Here is a 15415-nt window from a genome sequence, read left to right on the forward strand (position 1 = left end):
AAGGAATGAAAGATTTCGACAACCTTTAAACTTTCATCGTCCTCAATTTTCGCCAAATCAACAACGTCCAGCGGAAATAAACAACAATCGTCCGATGAATCGTCCACCACAACCTCATAATTCTCACCCGATGAACACACAAACAAGACCATTCAATACACGTGTGCGGAACGTTCAACGATTTTTCCAGCCATGTCCATGTTGTCAGGGTTCTCACGCACTATATCGATGTGAACGTTTTAAGAATATTCCGGTACATGAAAGGCTAGAAATAGTGGTCAACAGCCAGCAGTGTCAAGCATGTTTGACATCGAATAATCATAGCCAGAACAATTGCAATGCGGCTAGAGAATGCGGTATTCAAGGATACAGAGAAATCCATCATCAGTTACTGCACACTGGAGACACAGTTCGGATGAATTACCATCAAACAATCCAAAATGTCTACTACCAGATTGTTCCAGGGGTTTTGCGAAACGATAAACACACGATAGAAACGTACGCATTTCTAGATGCCGGGTCATCTTTAACACTCATCGAAGAGAATACGGCAAATAAATTTCACTTAAACGGTGTAACCGATCCATTAACCCTAACATGGACACAAAACCTATCGGTGCAGGAAAACTGTAGCAGAAGAGTGAGCTGCATGATCAAAGGAATGAACGAGAAAAAAGAACATTTACTTAATGGTATACGGGCTGTGAAAAATCCACAACTGCCAAGTCAAACGCTATCTGGCAGCATATTAGCAGCACGTTATCCGCATCTTAAAGGTATCATACTATCCGACTACCAGAAAGCTCGTCCAACTGTGCTGATTGGATTAAACCACAGTCATCTTTTAATGCCGCTTGGTCGAAAGATGGGACGACCGGAAGAACCAATGGCTTCAAACTTGGATGGTTGATTTTTGGCATCGACAAAATATGTCTATCAGAAACAAATCACTTAATGATTCACAAGAGCGAGGATTTGATGACTGAAATGATGCGACGATATTTTTCCATCGAAGAGTTTGGCGTTAAACCGGTGAAAACAGTAAAATCTCAAGCATTAGAGAGAGCCGAGACCATCATCGAGAAAACACTGAAGAAAACGGATGGTAGATACGAAATAGGCTTGCTATGGAGAGATGATGACGTCATATTGCCGAACAGCTATAGCAACGCGCTCCGTCGCCTAGCAACGCAAGAGAAACAGCTAGCAAAGTGTAGCAGATTTACTGCTAACAGTAGGTCACATCTAACTTAGCATTGCCAAAAGCCAGGTAAAAAGACGTTAACCACCAGAAGCGCAAGCGCATAGCCAGCAGCCAGGTAAAGAAACGTTAAACACCAGAAGCGTAAACGTTCTCGTGTTTTATCCCAGAACATAAATAAGGAAAACGCGCTACAGATAAGCAATTAAACTTCCGTAAAACTCAGGCATAAACAGGAAAACGTTCGCTACATCCACAATGCACGGATAGTTGATAAAACACAGGCACGCTAGGTATAATTTAAGAAACACCTGTAAAAACCAAAACCCGGAAAACCAAATGAAAGCTCACATTTGACAAACATCTGGTTGCCAAATGTGTCACAACTTTCACACCATCTTTCTTATAAATAAAGCTCGAATTGACCGATCAGCATTACCCTCATCGAAATAAAGTGCACGTTTGCACTAGTTCCACCCAACTTCTCCCACGGTGTCCGATTCCGCCTCGGTCATCAACTCGACGCGCAAGGTCGATCCAGTCCGCGATTCCGCCGACGTAAGCAAGTGCTTCTTTTCGAACTTAGCGTAAGTGTGAACAGGTTGACGTAACCGATACGCGACAAATGTGTTTACATTTTGGTGTCGCGTTCCGTACGATCCCCTTCCTCGTCCCACACCCTTTCACTGTGCTCCGCGCATTGACTCACCGAAACGGTTTGAGAAGCGCGGCCGAACCTACCACATGGCGACCGTGACAGTCTCCGAATCTACCACATGGCGACCGTGACAGTCTCCGAACCTACCACAAAAGGACCCTGGTTTTAAAAATTGACTGTGCAAAACATTTGAAGAATACCAGCAGAAAGGATACATACGCAAGCTTACGAAAGAAGAATTTAAACGGCATTCACAAAAAATATTTTACATTCCTCACTTTGTGGTAGTGAACAAAAATAAGCCGATACCAAAGCCGAGGTTAGTATTCGACGCAGCAGCAAAAGTCAACGGCGTTTCACTAAATTCACTATTATTAACCGGTCCAGACGAGATGGCATCTTTATTAGGAGTGCTCCTTCGATTCCGTGAAGGACCCATCTGTGTGTGTGGTGACATCAAGGAAATGTTTCACCAAGTGAAAATTCGGAAGGAAGATCAAGATGCGCAGCGAATTTTATGGCGTGACGGCGATAGTACCAGAACACCAGATACTTACGTCATGCAGGTTATGACGTTCGGAGCAACTTGCTCACCGGCATGTGCGCAGGTAGTGAAAAATCGCAATGCGGAAGCGAATAGTGAAATGTACCCGTTAGCACTTGAACCAATTCGAAACCAGCATTACGTGGATGATTACCTCGATAGTTTCTTTTCCATGGAAAAGGCGATCAAAACGGTGACTGAGGTGATTCAGGTTTACGATAATGGTGGATTCCATATAAGAAACTTCATCTCGAATAAGCGAGAGTTGATGGAAGCTATTCCTCAAGAACGACATCAGGTGAAGGCTATCGTCGATATAAAGGAAAAAGATTCGTGTGTCGAGAAGATCCTGGGTGTCCAAAGGAATACACAATTAGATTGCTTCGGGTACAAGGTAGATGTTGGACGGATAAATCTGGAAAAGAAGCCAACCAAAAGAGAAGCTTTGAGCTTCGTAATGAGTGCATATGATCCACTTGGCCTCATTAGTCACATAACCATCCAGGGACGTATTCTAATGCAATCTATCAACGCCGCAACAAATGATTGGGATACGCAAATTCCTGATATTTTGCATGGAAAATGTATCGAATGGCTAAAAATGATCAACAGCGTTAAAGATTTAGCCATCCCAAGGCCAATTGTTGCTTCAATTATGAATCCAGTTGAAATCCACACATTTGTAGACGCTTCACAAGAAGCATTTGCTGCAGTCGTATATGCAAGAAGCAATTTCAATGGGTGCTTTGTCGTACGATTAGTTGCAGCAAAGTCTAGAGTGGCTCGAACGAAGGCTTTGTCAATACCAAAACTCGAGCTCGAGTAGCAGTTTTAGGAGCCAGATTGACTGCTAGTGTAATTAAAGAGCTTCGATTAAAGATTAGTCGTACAATATTCTGGAGTGATTCGAAAACTGTTCTTGCGTGGATTAACAGCGAACATAGAACGTATGAAGTTTTCGTATCGCATCGTGTAAGTGAAATATTGGACACAACCAGTGCCAACCAATGGAGATGGGTATCCACAAAGGATAATCCAGCTGATATTGCTACGAAAATCACCAGCAATTCGTGGACATGGTACAATGGCCCACAGTTTTTACAAGAGCATGAACAATTGCTCCAGAATACTATTTTTCATCGTGGGACAAATTGCTGAAGCACCAAACAGTTATGAAAAAATACGTCGATTTCTTGAAGAACCGGAGCAATTTTTCACGTACAGGGACATGGAAACGGCTAAACTCTCATTACTGCAAAAAGCTCAGTGGGAAGGTTTTCCTGAAGAGATGGAAGCTCTCGAAAAAAGAAAGGAGATTTTGAACAAAAGCAGCATTCGAACACTAGTACCGTTTCTAGATGAAAAAGGAATATTAAGATCAGGGGCCGTCTAGAAAATGCATCATGCTTGCCATACAGCGCGCGTTTACCAATTATTTTACCCCAAAAGTCACGTGTTGTGAAACTTCTCGTTCGAGACTACCACGAGAAGTATATGTACCAGGCAGATAATGTTGTAATAGGATTTTTAAGACAACATTATTGGATTATCAATCTACGAACAGTCTTAAAAAATGTGAAAAGTTGCTGCCAAAGATGTATTTTGAACATCGCTGCTCCTAAAGCACCTCTCATGGCACCGCTACCAACATATAGAACGCATCCATACAATCCTCCATTTCTACATACAGGAGTAGATTACTTTGGTCCTCTAGATGGGACCGTTAAGCGCTCTACTGAGAAACGGTGGGGAGCGATATTTACCTGTACGAGCACAAGAGCTGTACGCCTGGAATTAGCAGAGAAACTGGACACCGATAGTTTCATGGTGTGTTTGAATAACTTCCTTCATCGTCGCAGAAAGATAACCCGTCTGTACAGTGACAACGGTACAAATTTTGTTGGCGCAGAAAAAGAATTGAAGAAAATTGTCGAAGATATCGATCTAAGAATGGGGCGTGAGACTGCACTAACATATAAAATAGAATTGAAGTTCAACCCGCCTGCAGCACCGCACTTCGGAGGTTCCTGGGAACGTCTGATTCAAAACATAAAGAAAGCATTGCGACATATGGTTACTGAATGGAAGACGCGGCACCCAACACCAGAAACATTAAGAGCGACATTAATTCAGATCGAATCCTTAAATTCGCGACCTTTAACACATTTGCCGCTAACGTCAGAAGAAGAAGAGATTCTTACACCACTCCATTTCTTAATTGGTAAAGGTGTAAATTCCTTACCAGCACCTACTGAAACATCGCAAGTGGATCGGCAACAATTTAGATTGGCACAGCACAATGCCAAAACATTTTGGGATCGATGGAAAAAGGAATACCTGCCTACTTTGATCAAACGAAATAAGTGGACGTGCAAGGTAGAACCCATCAAGGTTAATGATATAGTGATCATCACGAATGATAACGCTCCACCTGGACAATGGCTTAAAGGAAGGGTAGTAGAGACTGCAAAAGCACCAGATGGACAAGTTAGATCAGTGTCGGTCAAAACAGTCCAAGGTGTAATAAAACGACCAGCAGTGAAAGTTGCAGTCATAGACGTGAAGCAGAAGGAGCATTTGCTGGTTGTGAAGAAGCCTCCGCATTCACCAACAAAAAGAAAAGTGCTATCTGAAGAAAATTTGCAGAAAGTCCCGCCAAAGAAACGTATGATAGCTCCATGCAATTGGGCTCCGAAACTTGTACAACAGTTGAAAAAAGAAGATGATTTATGAATCGCGGCCAATAAAGCATAATCCATTGGGATGAATTATGGTGGGGAGAATGTTACGCTCGCGATTCTAAATTTCTTTTTTTTACCAATCTGATCATAGTAGGGGAAGGTAGGTAAAGACGGACACCTTAAGGGAAATGGTTAAAATCTAAGGTTATATAGGTGCAACGACCATGAAAATGTGCATACATTATCTTACACTCATGTTTTATCAGAAAATGTGTTGAAACTTTTAAGTTTCCATCGATTTTTGCGTTTTTTTCATGAATGAAAAATATGATTTTTTTCGTGCGGTTTTGAAATGTTCGGGTAAGACTGACACCATGAAGGGTAAGATGGACACCTGTAGAAAACGTTGTAAAGTGAAGAGTTTTACAGTATTTTAACAAATTCTATCACTTTCCACGTCCTGGTACGTTTATAAATTGATTATTGGCCTATTGCAACGACGGTTCATTCAGTCGTGGTTTTAAAAATTGTAAGCACCGCTTCTAATATATCGTAGAATGCAGCATCTAAAGCATTATTGAAATATCACGCACTAACAGCTGACGTTACTCCAGCTTACAGAACAACAGTCTAGAACTTCCTTTTAGGAAATCACTTCGCGAAAAGTCCACGACCCCAGTAATTTTTGAGGGACTTGTTAATAGTTAAAGCCATTTTCCACCATGTCAAAATTCAACATTTGATATTTGTAATCCCATAGAATTTCTCATCTATTCCTGAACAATGTCGTATTAATGCCTCATCTTTTTATTGCTTAAAGTTGTCCAAGTCGTGACAAGATATTGTATTTTGTGAAGCGCCTCATCAGCGTCGAGGGAGCAATAGCATAACGAATGGCTACTATTTTGACCGGTGTTTCATTTCTCACTTATTTCAATACTTTCTCTAATTGCTGATTGTTTTATAGCTTAGGAATTCCATTATTTAAGGTATTTGAAGAAATCTATTCATCACCAATTGATATAAGAAGTAAAATAAATCAATAAATTCGGTGTCCATCTTTCCCTACAGCAAAGTGTCCGTCTTTCCCGCTTTGGTGTCACGATGTTTAAACCACCAGAAAACAATATTTTGTATTGCTTTCATTGTCGTTCTTTCGCCAGTTTTTTCATTAATGATCGCGACAACCCGTTCATGAAATAAAACTTCCGGAAATGTAAACAATACAAGTTGTAGAGCTTAAGATCACAAGGGCAGTAGTCAAATTAGATCCACAAGGGTGCACATGATTGAAATTTTATTTTGATAGTGGATTTAACCAATTTTGCATATATTATGCCAAAACTGTTCTCAAATGTGTTGTTTAACTTTAAGTTAGGATGCTGCATTGTTGATTTTTTGGAAAATTACCATTTTGATGCATTTATGAGAAGTGTCCATCTTACCCGCAGTGTCCGTCTTTACCTACCTTCCCCTAACCATTATTTATCCTTCCACGTGAAAATAAGATGTTTCTGGAAACACGAATTATCCCGTCCGAACGGATATTCGGGTAAACTTGTGAGGATAAATTTAGTATAAAAATAGGCCATATTTTAAATAAAGCAGGATTCAAACGCAGAAGCTCTTGGAGTAAAGAGGTTTAATTCTAAATATCCGAAATAGGACAGAGCCCCTGGATTTCCGAGCCAAACACCCCCTTCCGTCTGCATAGGCTTCCCAACCTTGGATCAGAAGCAACTAGCGGGAAGGACTGGTTAGTAGGCGAAGTGTCAAATACTCTGTCCACTCTGCTGCTGTTTGTTTCTCCTCCGTTACAACCCTGCAACTCTTGCTGAGGGCCAAACCTTCGCGTGGCCTGCCGGAGAAGCTCGGTTCGTAACAACCAGCTTTGACAATTGCAAAGTGTTCAAAGGTTGTTCACTGGTAATTTTTGGCACCACAATAAATGAAACGCCTTTCCTGAATTCATTGTATTGTGAAGCAATATCTGTCTCGACCACACGCGTCGCTTTTAGCTCCTTGCCACCAACCACACTAATACACACATCCGCACATTGTCCCGAAATCGCCAACGAATTGTACAGCTGCTCCGTCATCAAGCAAGATTGCGCACCACCATCCAGAAACGCACGCGCAATTTTCCATTCTCCCGTTCCCGTTCGCACCCGTACCAATGCAGTAGACGAATACGAATACCCGTACCAATGCAGTTGATACGAATTCCGTGAATCTCTCACTTCAGAAGAGGACAAAGTCGTCACATTTACTCCCGAGGTCGAAGGTTCCGCCGATGCCTGCTGATCTACGGTTGTATTTGTGAACAACGATGTTGCTTCACTCGCTTGATGTAGCAAAGAATGGTGTTTTTTGCCACAAATTCCACAATTTCGCTTCGATTTGCAAAAACGACTAAGATGGCCTCCAGCGAGACAGTTCCAACACAACTTTCGAGATTTGACAAAAGCGATCTTTTCTTCACTAGGCATACTCTTAAACCGTTCGCACACATACAACAAATGTGTACCATCGCAGGCTCGACACTTTGGCGTGTCGCTCGCCGCGTTCACTAACACTTTCACAGGTTGCTTTCTAGCCGAACTTTCCTGTACGTTCTTGTTTCCCGACACTGCTTCTAATAAGCGATTTGCATTACGCAGGAATGTAAGCAATTCGTCATAACCGGACTCAGGATTATCCACTACATGCTTCTCCCATTCTTTCTGCGTATTTTCATCCAACTTGAGCACTATTAACTGAGTGAGCAAAATGCCCCAACCATCAGGCTTTTCATCTAATTGTCCTAGCATTTTCACTTGCGTTTCACAGCAATTAATTAATGCACGAATTCCCTCTGAGTTGGGAACTTTCATCTTCGGAAACAAGATACAGGGGTTTACAAGTCAGAATAGAATGTCAGCAAAACAATTTCAGAAGCTCAAGATTCACTTTAGCTGTCAAACGTTGTTGTTTCACCGCACCAATGCTATTTTCAATAGCGCAAATTGATTTTTAAATCGCTCAATTTGTTTTTTTAGAGGCCTTTCGCATCGTTTTGCAAATTCAAACACGAATTTTGAGATTATTTGTATACAAATCAATTATTTAGTACATTTCTAGCGTTATATTTATGAAACAATACGTATTTATTGTAAAAATGAGTGTTTCTGTGCAAAAAGCTACGAGCACTTGCGTATGTAAACATGTACAATGTTTATGTAGCTTTTTGCACAGAAAATCGCCATTTTTACCATAAATACGTAATGTTTCATAAATATAACGCTAGAAATGCACTAAATAATTGATTTGTATACAAATAATCTCAAAATTCGTGTTTGAATTTGCAAAACGATGCGAAAGGCCTCTAAAAAAACAACTTGAGCGATTTAAAAATCAATTTGCGCTATTGAAAATAGCATCGGTGCGGTGAAACAACAACGTTTGACAGCTAAAGTGAATCTTGAGCTTCTGAAATTGTTTTGCTGACATTCTATTCTGACTTGTAAAACCCTGTAAGCTCGTTCACGTGCTTTTTTCTTTATGAGATACTTATTCTCGTATCTTTCCACTAATGCCGACCAAGCGACCTCATAACCTTTGTCACTTATCGGGAAAGCTTGCACTATGGTCAACGGTTCACCTTTCAAAAAACTTTTAAGGTAAACCCCCTTTTCCGTGTTTGACAATGCACTGTTTTTGTGAACCACTTCCAAAAACATGTCATAAAACGATGTCCACGTTTCATAAGCTCCGCTAAAAGTGGGAATCGTAAGTTTTGGGAGCTGCACTGGTTTTCTTTCACTACTGTTAACTGGTTCTTGCAGCACACACACATTTGCATAGGCAAGCTTTTCAAGCTTCTCCGCGGCTTCGAAATAGACACATTCCACTTCCTCGTACAATTTACTGTCACATATTTCAAGCTGCAATGCGTTGAAACTCGCCCAAGCTTCCTCCAAAACCTTACTACGCACACTTATTTTCTCCTTTTCAGCGGTCACATGCGATTCAGCAAACAACAGTATTCGTCGCATTGTTCCAACCAAACACTCACACTTCTTCCTATGAAGATCGTTTGTGGTACCTCCTACCTTCTTCGGAGCCTCCACCAGCGTACTGTTTGACTTTCCAACGTAGCCGCGGAATTCTTCATCGCTCGACTCGTTCTCCATTGTTGACTGCTACACTTTTGCACCGACCGGTAAATTTCACGGAATTCAATCCTAGTCGCCACGGCACCAAATGTTGGGACCAAAAGATAGGGTCTGTTTTCCTACGTTTTGTTTTTATTTGAGCGAAATTGCAGTACAAAAAGAGGACGATACAAAATTCAGACTTCTTATATACCCTTCTCTAGAACCTGTCGTTCCTGACGGACACAATCCTATCCGTTCCCAACTAACAAAAACCCGCACAACGGTAGTTCCTCATTCCGTTAATTTAAATTATGAATGAATCCTAACAATCCTATTCTATCCTGTTTCAGGTTGTTTAACTACTTTTACCATCTCTTTGATTTCGACTCCTCTCTCAACTCTTTCCGTAACCGTATTTTTTCTTCTAAATCTCTTTAATTATTCTTCTAAGTTTTCATTAAGTTTATGATAGTCTCTACGCTCTACCTATGTTTTTTTTCTCTTTATTTTTTTTGCTAGGTGAAGACTAGTTTAGTTAGGCTTAGTTTTTCATGCATTATTTTGTTTATTTGTTAGGTTTTATTTAGTTTTAAGTCTGCTTTATTTAGCCTTGATGGCGGATATTTAATGAATAAATGAAATTAAATGAAAATACCTTGGGATAAATGTAAACAACACCGTGTTTTCGAGCAGGTACTCGAATCTAATTATAGCTTCGAGGCTAGAATAATCTAGTCTGAAAATTGCAGGCTAGTTTTCGGGAACGAATTGCTGTCCAAGGTATTAGGGGAGTTCAAGTACTCTAATTTTGTAAGACGGTTAAAAACCTGTTTTAGACTCCTGTAGCCATGCCTTAAGAGATTGGCGCTCCCCAGTGACCAAATATAAAACCCTGCAAAATTTTACAGGTCACACCTAGGTCTATCAAATGTATACTGTCAGACACAATCACGCCTTCTACAATATCTAAATTGTCAAGTTTAATAAGTGGCGTTATTTACTTATGATGCTCTCCATATTCCATGCCACGATTAACATGCTTCATTGGTTCATTCAGGGAACATCGAGGCAAACGGAAAACACATGACGTTGGAAATGGAATGACTATATCCAACTACCGTGCATTTCATGCAACCATGTTTCCCTCCAAAATCTTGTACGCCTTAAATAAGAAAGAAGGAATAGCACATTGTTTATAACATTATACAGCACTAACTTGCCTTTAATGAATGCTCGAGCAGGCGAATCTGCAACAAAGGCACGCAGGTTTATTTTGACTAATGTGCCATTCCGACCTAAATTAATACTCTATTCCATGAGTAAATTCAACTCGTCAACCGATTCACCAAGGTATTCTTCAGTGGATGACGGTTTCGATGGCCCACAAAAAATTGCTACGGTCATAGGATGCACATGTGGCATCGTATGAATCCGTATTAATATGGGCCAGAAAGCCATGCGAGAGCTCAATGAAGAATCTAAGTGGCAATTCAGAATTGGCCTCAAACATAACGTTTCTAGTAAAAAAGTTTAAAATATACAAACAAAAAAAAATCTATAAGCACTAAACCTTCACAGGTTGGCTGATAAGTCCCCGGTCTGACACATAGATGGCGCCGCTAGTATTAAATGCATATTATTTTTATGTAGTACCAACCTTCAAATGATTCGTGTCAAAATTTGACGTCTGTATGTCAATTAGTTTGTGAGACAGAGCGTCTTTTGTCAAGCAACTTTTGTTATTTTGTTGTTCCATCAAGACAACGCACCGTGCCACAAGTCATTGAGAACGATGGCAAAAATTCATGAATTGAGCTTCGAATTGCTTCCCCACCCACCATATTCTCCAGATCTGGCCCCCAGCGACTTTTTCTTGTTCTCAGACCTCAAAAGGATGCTCGCAGGGAAGAAATTTGGCTGCAATGAAGAGGTGGTCGCCGAAACTGAGGCCTATTTTGAGGCAAAACCGAAGGAGTGCTACCAAAATGGTATCAAAAAATTGGAAGGTCGTTATAATCGTTGTATCGCTCTTGAAGGGAACTATGTTGAATAATAAAAACGAATTTTGACAAAAAATGTGTTTTTCTTTGTTATACCGGGGACTTATCAGCCAACCTGTTAAGCCTTGCGCGCTTTGTGTGTGCGACAGTGTGTGTGACACACTGTCGTCCTCCTGGACGACGACCGGTGGCAGCGCAACTGCCACGGCCAGTCCAGGGGTCGGCACGGCTGCCCACAACACCGAAGTTATTGGAAAACTTTCCTGTATGCCAAAGCGAGAGAGCATGTCTTCTCTCTCTAGATTTTGGACGGTACCACGCCGCTCATGTAGCCTGGAAAGAAATGGTGGACAAAAACCGCCCGTGAAGGGGTGAAGGGGAAACCGATATCCATTGAACGACACACACTCATGCAGCTGCATGCAGAGTTCGCTGGGCTGAGTCTATCCATCTCTCTCGATCTGCCATGATTCTTCTCCCATCGCGCTCATCTAGGACTTGTGAATTTCTCTCTCTGTGTATCGACGAGGCCTTCGCTGCTCGCTTGATGATCTCACACAGATTTGTTCTTCTGGCGTATCAACAAGTGTCAAAACATTGCAGAAATTTCTAAAGCGTCAAGTGAAGCCAACAAGTGAAAAGTGAATCTGTTGTTATAATCTGAAGCAAGGCGAATTTGTGCTGTGCCAGAAACTTAATGTTACGAAATGAACTAACTTTTATCGGTATTTACAGCATAAAATGGAAGCATCGTGTATGAGTTCTCTGGAGACATAAAAAAGAACTGGGCAGTTCTACCGCCGGCTTCAGAAGCGCATTGCTGAAGAAGAAGTTCTAGAGGAAGAAGAATTCAGCAGGAGCGGTGTGGAAAATGGCAAGACTATATTTGCCAACAAGTGTTATTTGTTTTGTAGTAGATAATGTTTGTTCCTAGCCACATAATTACATTACTTGTTTACACTATGCCGTGTTTCGTGATTTTAAATCAGTGTTATAAAGCGTTTATAGTGCAAATTGCTAATTTCAATGTTTACGTTTATGTCAGAAAAAATGTGTGTATGGAATAAGAGTGCGGCATCCCGGTATATTTTGTGATTCAATTTGTACTTTGTAGGAAATATTTTAGCTTAATTCACAGAGTAAATCTCTGTGATTATACTTGAATTGTGTGTTGTAAAAGAACAATATTAATAAAACGTTTCAGTTTCTGACCAACAGCCACAATCTTTTGTGGAAGATGCATGCGTGGGTGATGTGGAAGATGTTTTCGAAAATGTTGTGGAGGGCGAAATGCTCGATTCGACCGACGATGAGGCTGAAGAAGATTCCAACGAGCCTCCTAAAACACCGGGATTTGATGTGCATTCGCATTCAATTAATGAATGTCTGCGGTATTAGGCGTTGATAAACAATACACCTCAAACCTCTATCAATTTGCTGCTACACATCTTACGGGAGCGGGCCAATTTACCGTTGCCAAAGGATGCGCGAACGTTGATGCGGACAAGCACGGCGCCAAAAAATATTTTGAATATTGCTGGGGGGCAGTATTGGTACAATGGTCTTGGCAAGTGCCTGCAAAATATTTTTAGGTGAGCATATAATGTTATCATTTTTGTTTCCCTAAACAGACGATTACAGACGAAAATTTTCTTTTCTGCTGAGTCTGCGACGAACATTCCCATTGATAAAGTGTATATGATTCGTTGCTGTTAAAACGTATGATTATTTTTTGGGAGCCAGAAGATGCTACCCAATACAAAACTACCCATAAAAATTAATATTGATGGTCTGCCGTTGCACAAAAGTGAGCGAACATCATTTTGGCCAATTTTGGCTAATATACACACCATGCCACATTTAAGGCCAATGATTGTGGCTATATTTTGCGGGCCAAAAAAACCAGAATCGCTCGAACAATTCATCGACCTATTGGTGGATGAACTAAATGGTCTTATCGATAATGGTATTATGTTAGGGTGTCCTCTGACTAAGATGTGCATCAAAGTGCGTGCTTTTGTGGCTGATTCCCCAGCACGTTCATTTATTAAAGGTAATTACAAACAGTCTATGATTTATCCAATGATGTTAATGTACTTTTTTCTTAGGTTTGGTATTACACACAGGAAAGCATGGATGTCTGAAATGTACCGTTGTTAGATACCATCATCCAATATCACGAACGACTTGTTTTCCGGGAACCAATGCTCCATTGCGTACTGACAAAGATTTTCGTAATGATGTGTATAAAGAACACCAAAAAGAAAAAAACCCCATTGCTGGATATAAAAAATTAGATATAATTGAGAGAGTTACTATCGGTGATGAATTGCATCTTATGCACTATGGCATAGAACGCAAAGCATTGCAAGGGTGGACCTACCACCACATGCTTTTTATATGCGCAGTTAAAATTCTTTCCTCTTACACATACAAAAGTTATTGGAAAACTGCGGGTCAATTACTTGAACGATTTGTGGGGAGCGATTAAGTGGTCTCCATCGACTATAGAGGCTATTTCATTGGATTTGGTACGCATAGAATTGACATCGGAGATCCATCGTAAGCTACGCAAATTGGATGATTTAAAATTTTGGAAAGCTTCTGAATACAGTTCTTTCCTTCATTATGCTGCTTCTGTCGTTTTAAGAGGCTGAATAAGTCAAGATGAATATAACCACCACATGCTTTTTATATGCGCAGTTAAAATTCTTTCCTCTTACACATACAAAAGTTATTGGAAAACTGCGGGTCAATTACTTGAACGATTTGTTGTCGACTATGACAAAATTTACGGGGAAGGGTACTGTAAACGAAGTAGCCGTGTAATCGAAGTAGACTTTAATATATGTAGGAACGATCGATTCATTTAGTTAGTCTCAAATCATCCATTTAGCGCGTGGCCACGGAGCTGAAAAAATGTTGAAAATTTTTTCAACTTTGTCAAAATTGCTTGTCAACTGCAAAAAAGAGCTTTTCTCGTGGCCGCACCAAAAACATACACAAGAGCGACAAAAAGCTCCAACATCTGTATATCATCGATATTTTGTTTAAGAAACACTAACTAGGTACATAAATCAATTAGAATCATGCATTTTAGCATTGTTATCTTAACAAGCAGTTGTGCGCCAAATAGCTGTGTGTTTACGCTTTTTCACGAACGTCAAATTTTGTCAACTTTTGTCAACTTTTTTTCCTGGCTGCTCCAGGTCACAAAATTTTGACAAAAGCTCAAAAAAATGACAAAAGCTCACATTTTGAAAAATTTGTCAGCATTTTGTCACTCCCGTGGCCTTTCGCTTATTGACGATAAAGGTCGCATAAAAGAGAAACTTTTTAAATAAAAAAAAACTTTAAAGGTATTTCAAAGAACAGAGTTCCTTTAGGTTATGGGCTCCTCAGTAAAGGAAGGTAATGGCATTCCCCAGCTGAATGGAACGAACTACGGAAAATGGCGTTTCCAAGTTCGTTTGTTTATGGGAGCTTCGGAAGTTTGCGAGGCGTTCGAAGAAGACGTGCCTGAGGCGGTCGAAGAATCGTGGAACAAGTTTTTGCGAATGGACCGGAAGGCAAAATCCTTGCTGGTTGGATTTGTTGGAGACGATTTTCTAGCCATAGTAGAAGAAAAGGGAACAGCCCAGCGGCGGATCTAACGGTAGGCGGACTAGGCGGTCGCCTGGGGCCCCGCCGATTTAGGGGCCCCGTAGATCGCCATTCTATAGTATGCCGTATGGAGAGAGTACTAGCGACAAGGGCCCCCGGAAGGATGGCCGATGGGGTCCCGAGGCTGGCGAATCATTTGCACCCCCCCCCCCCGTCAGAAAAAAATTTAGAGTTTGCGACTGATGATCTAAGGGGGCCCCGACGGCATTTCAAGTTTACTGTTCAATCTCCCAACAGCAAGTTTAGTGCCGCTACAGTACCATTTACAGAGGGCCTCAACTCGTCGTTCCGCCTAGGGCCCCCGATACCCTTGATCCGCCACTGGAACAGCCAAGGAAATGTGGAAAGCCCTTGAAGACACTTTTGCGAATAAGTCGGGGGAAAGCCAGACGATCTTGCGCAAACGGTTGGCCACGTTACGTATGAAGGAAGGATCGTCAATGCGAAACCATCTTGCCGAATTCGACGACCTGGTGCGTCAGTTGAAAACTGCAGGTGCAAAAATGGAAACAAGCGTTTTGGTCTCTCAACT

The 15415-nt window shown here is 41.1% G+C and overlaps 1 pseudogene; it reads left to right on the forward strand.

The window, feature by feature from the left end:
* Positions 1-954: 954 nt before the first annotated feature.
* Positions 955-15415, forward strand: part of LOC133395111 (uncharacterized) — a 28500-nt pseudogene continuing 14039 nt past the window's right edge.

This window comes from Anopheles gambiae, chromosome 2 (assembly GCF_943734735.2).
Source record: "Anopheles gambiae chromosome 2, idAnoGambNW_F1_1, whole genome shotgun sequence".
Classification (NCBI taxonomy): Eukaryota; Metazoa; Arthropoda; class Insecta; order Diptera; family Culicidae; genus Anopheles; species Anopheles gambiae.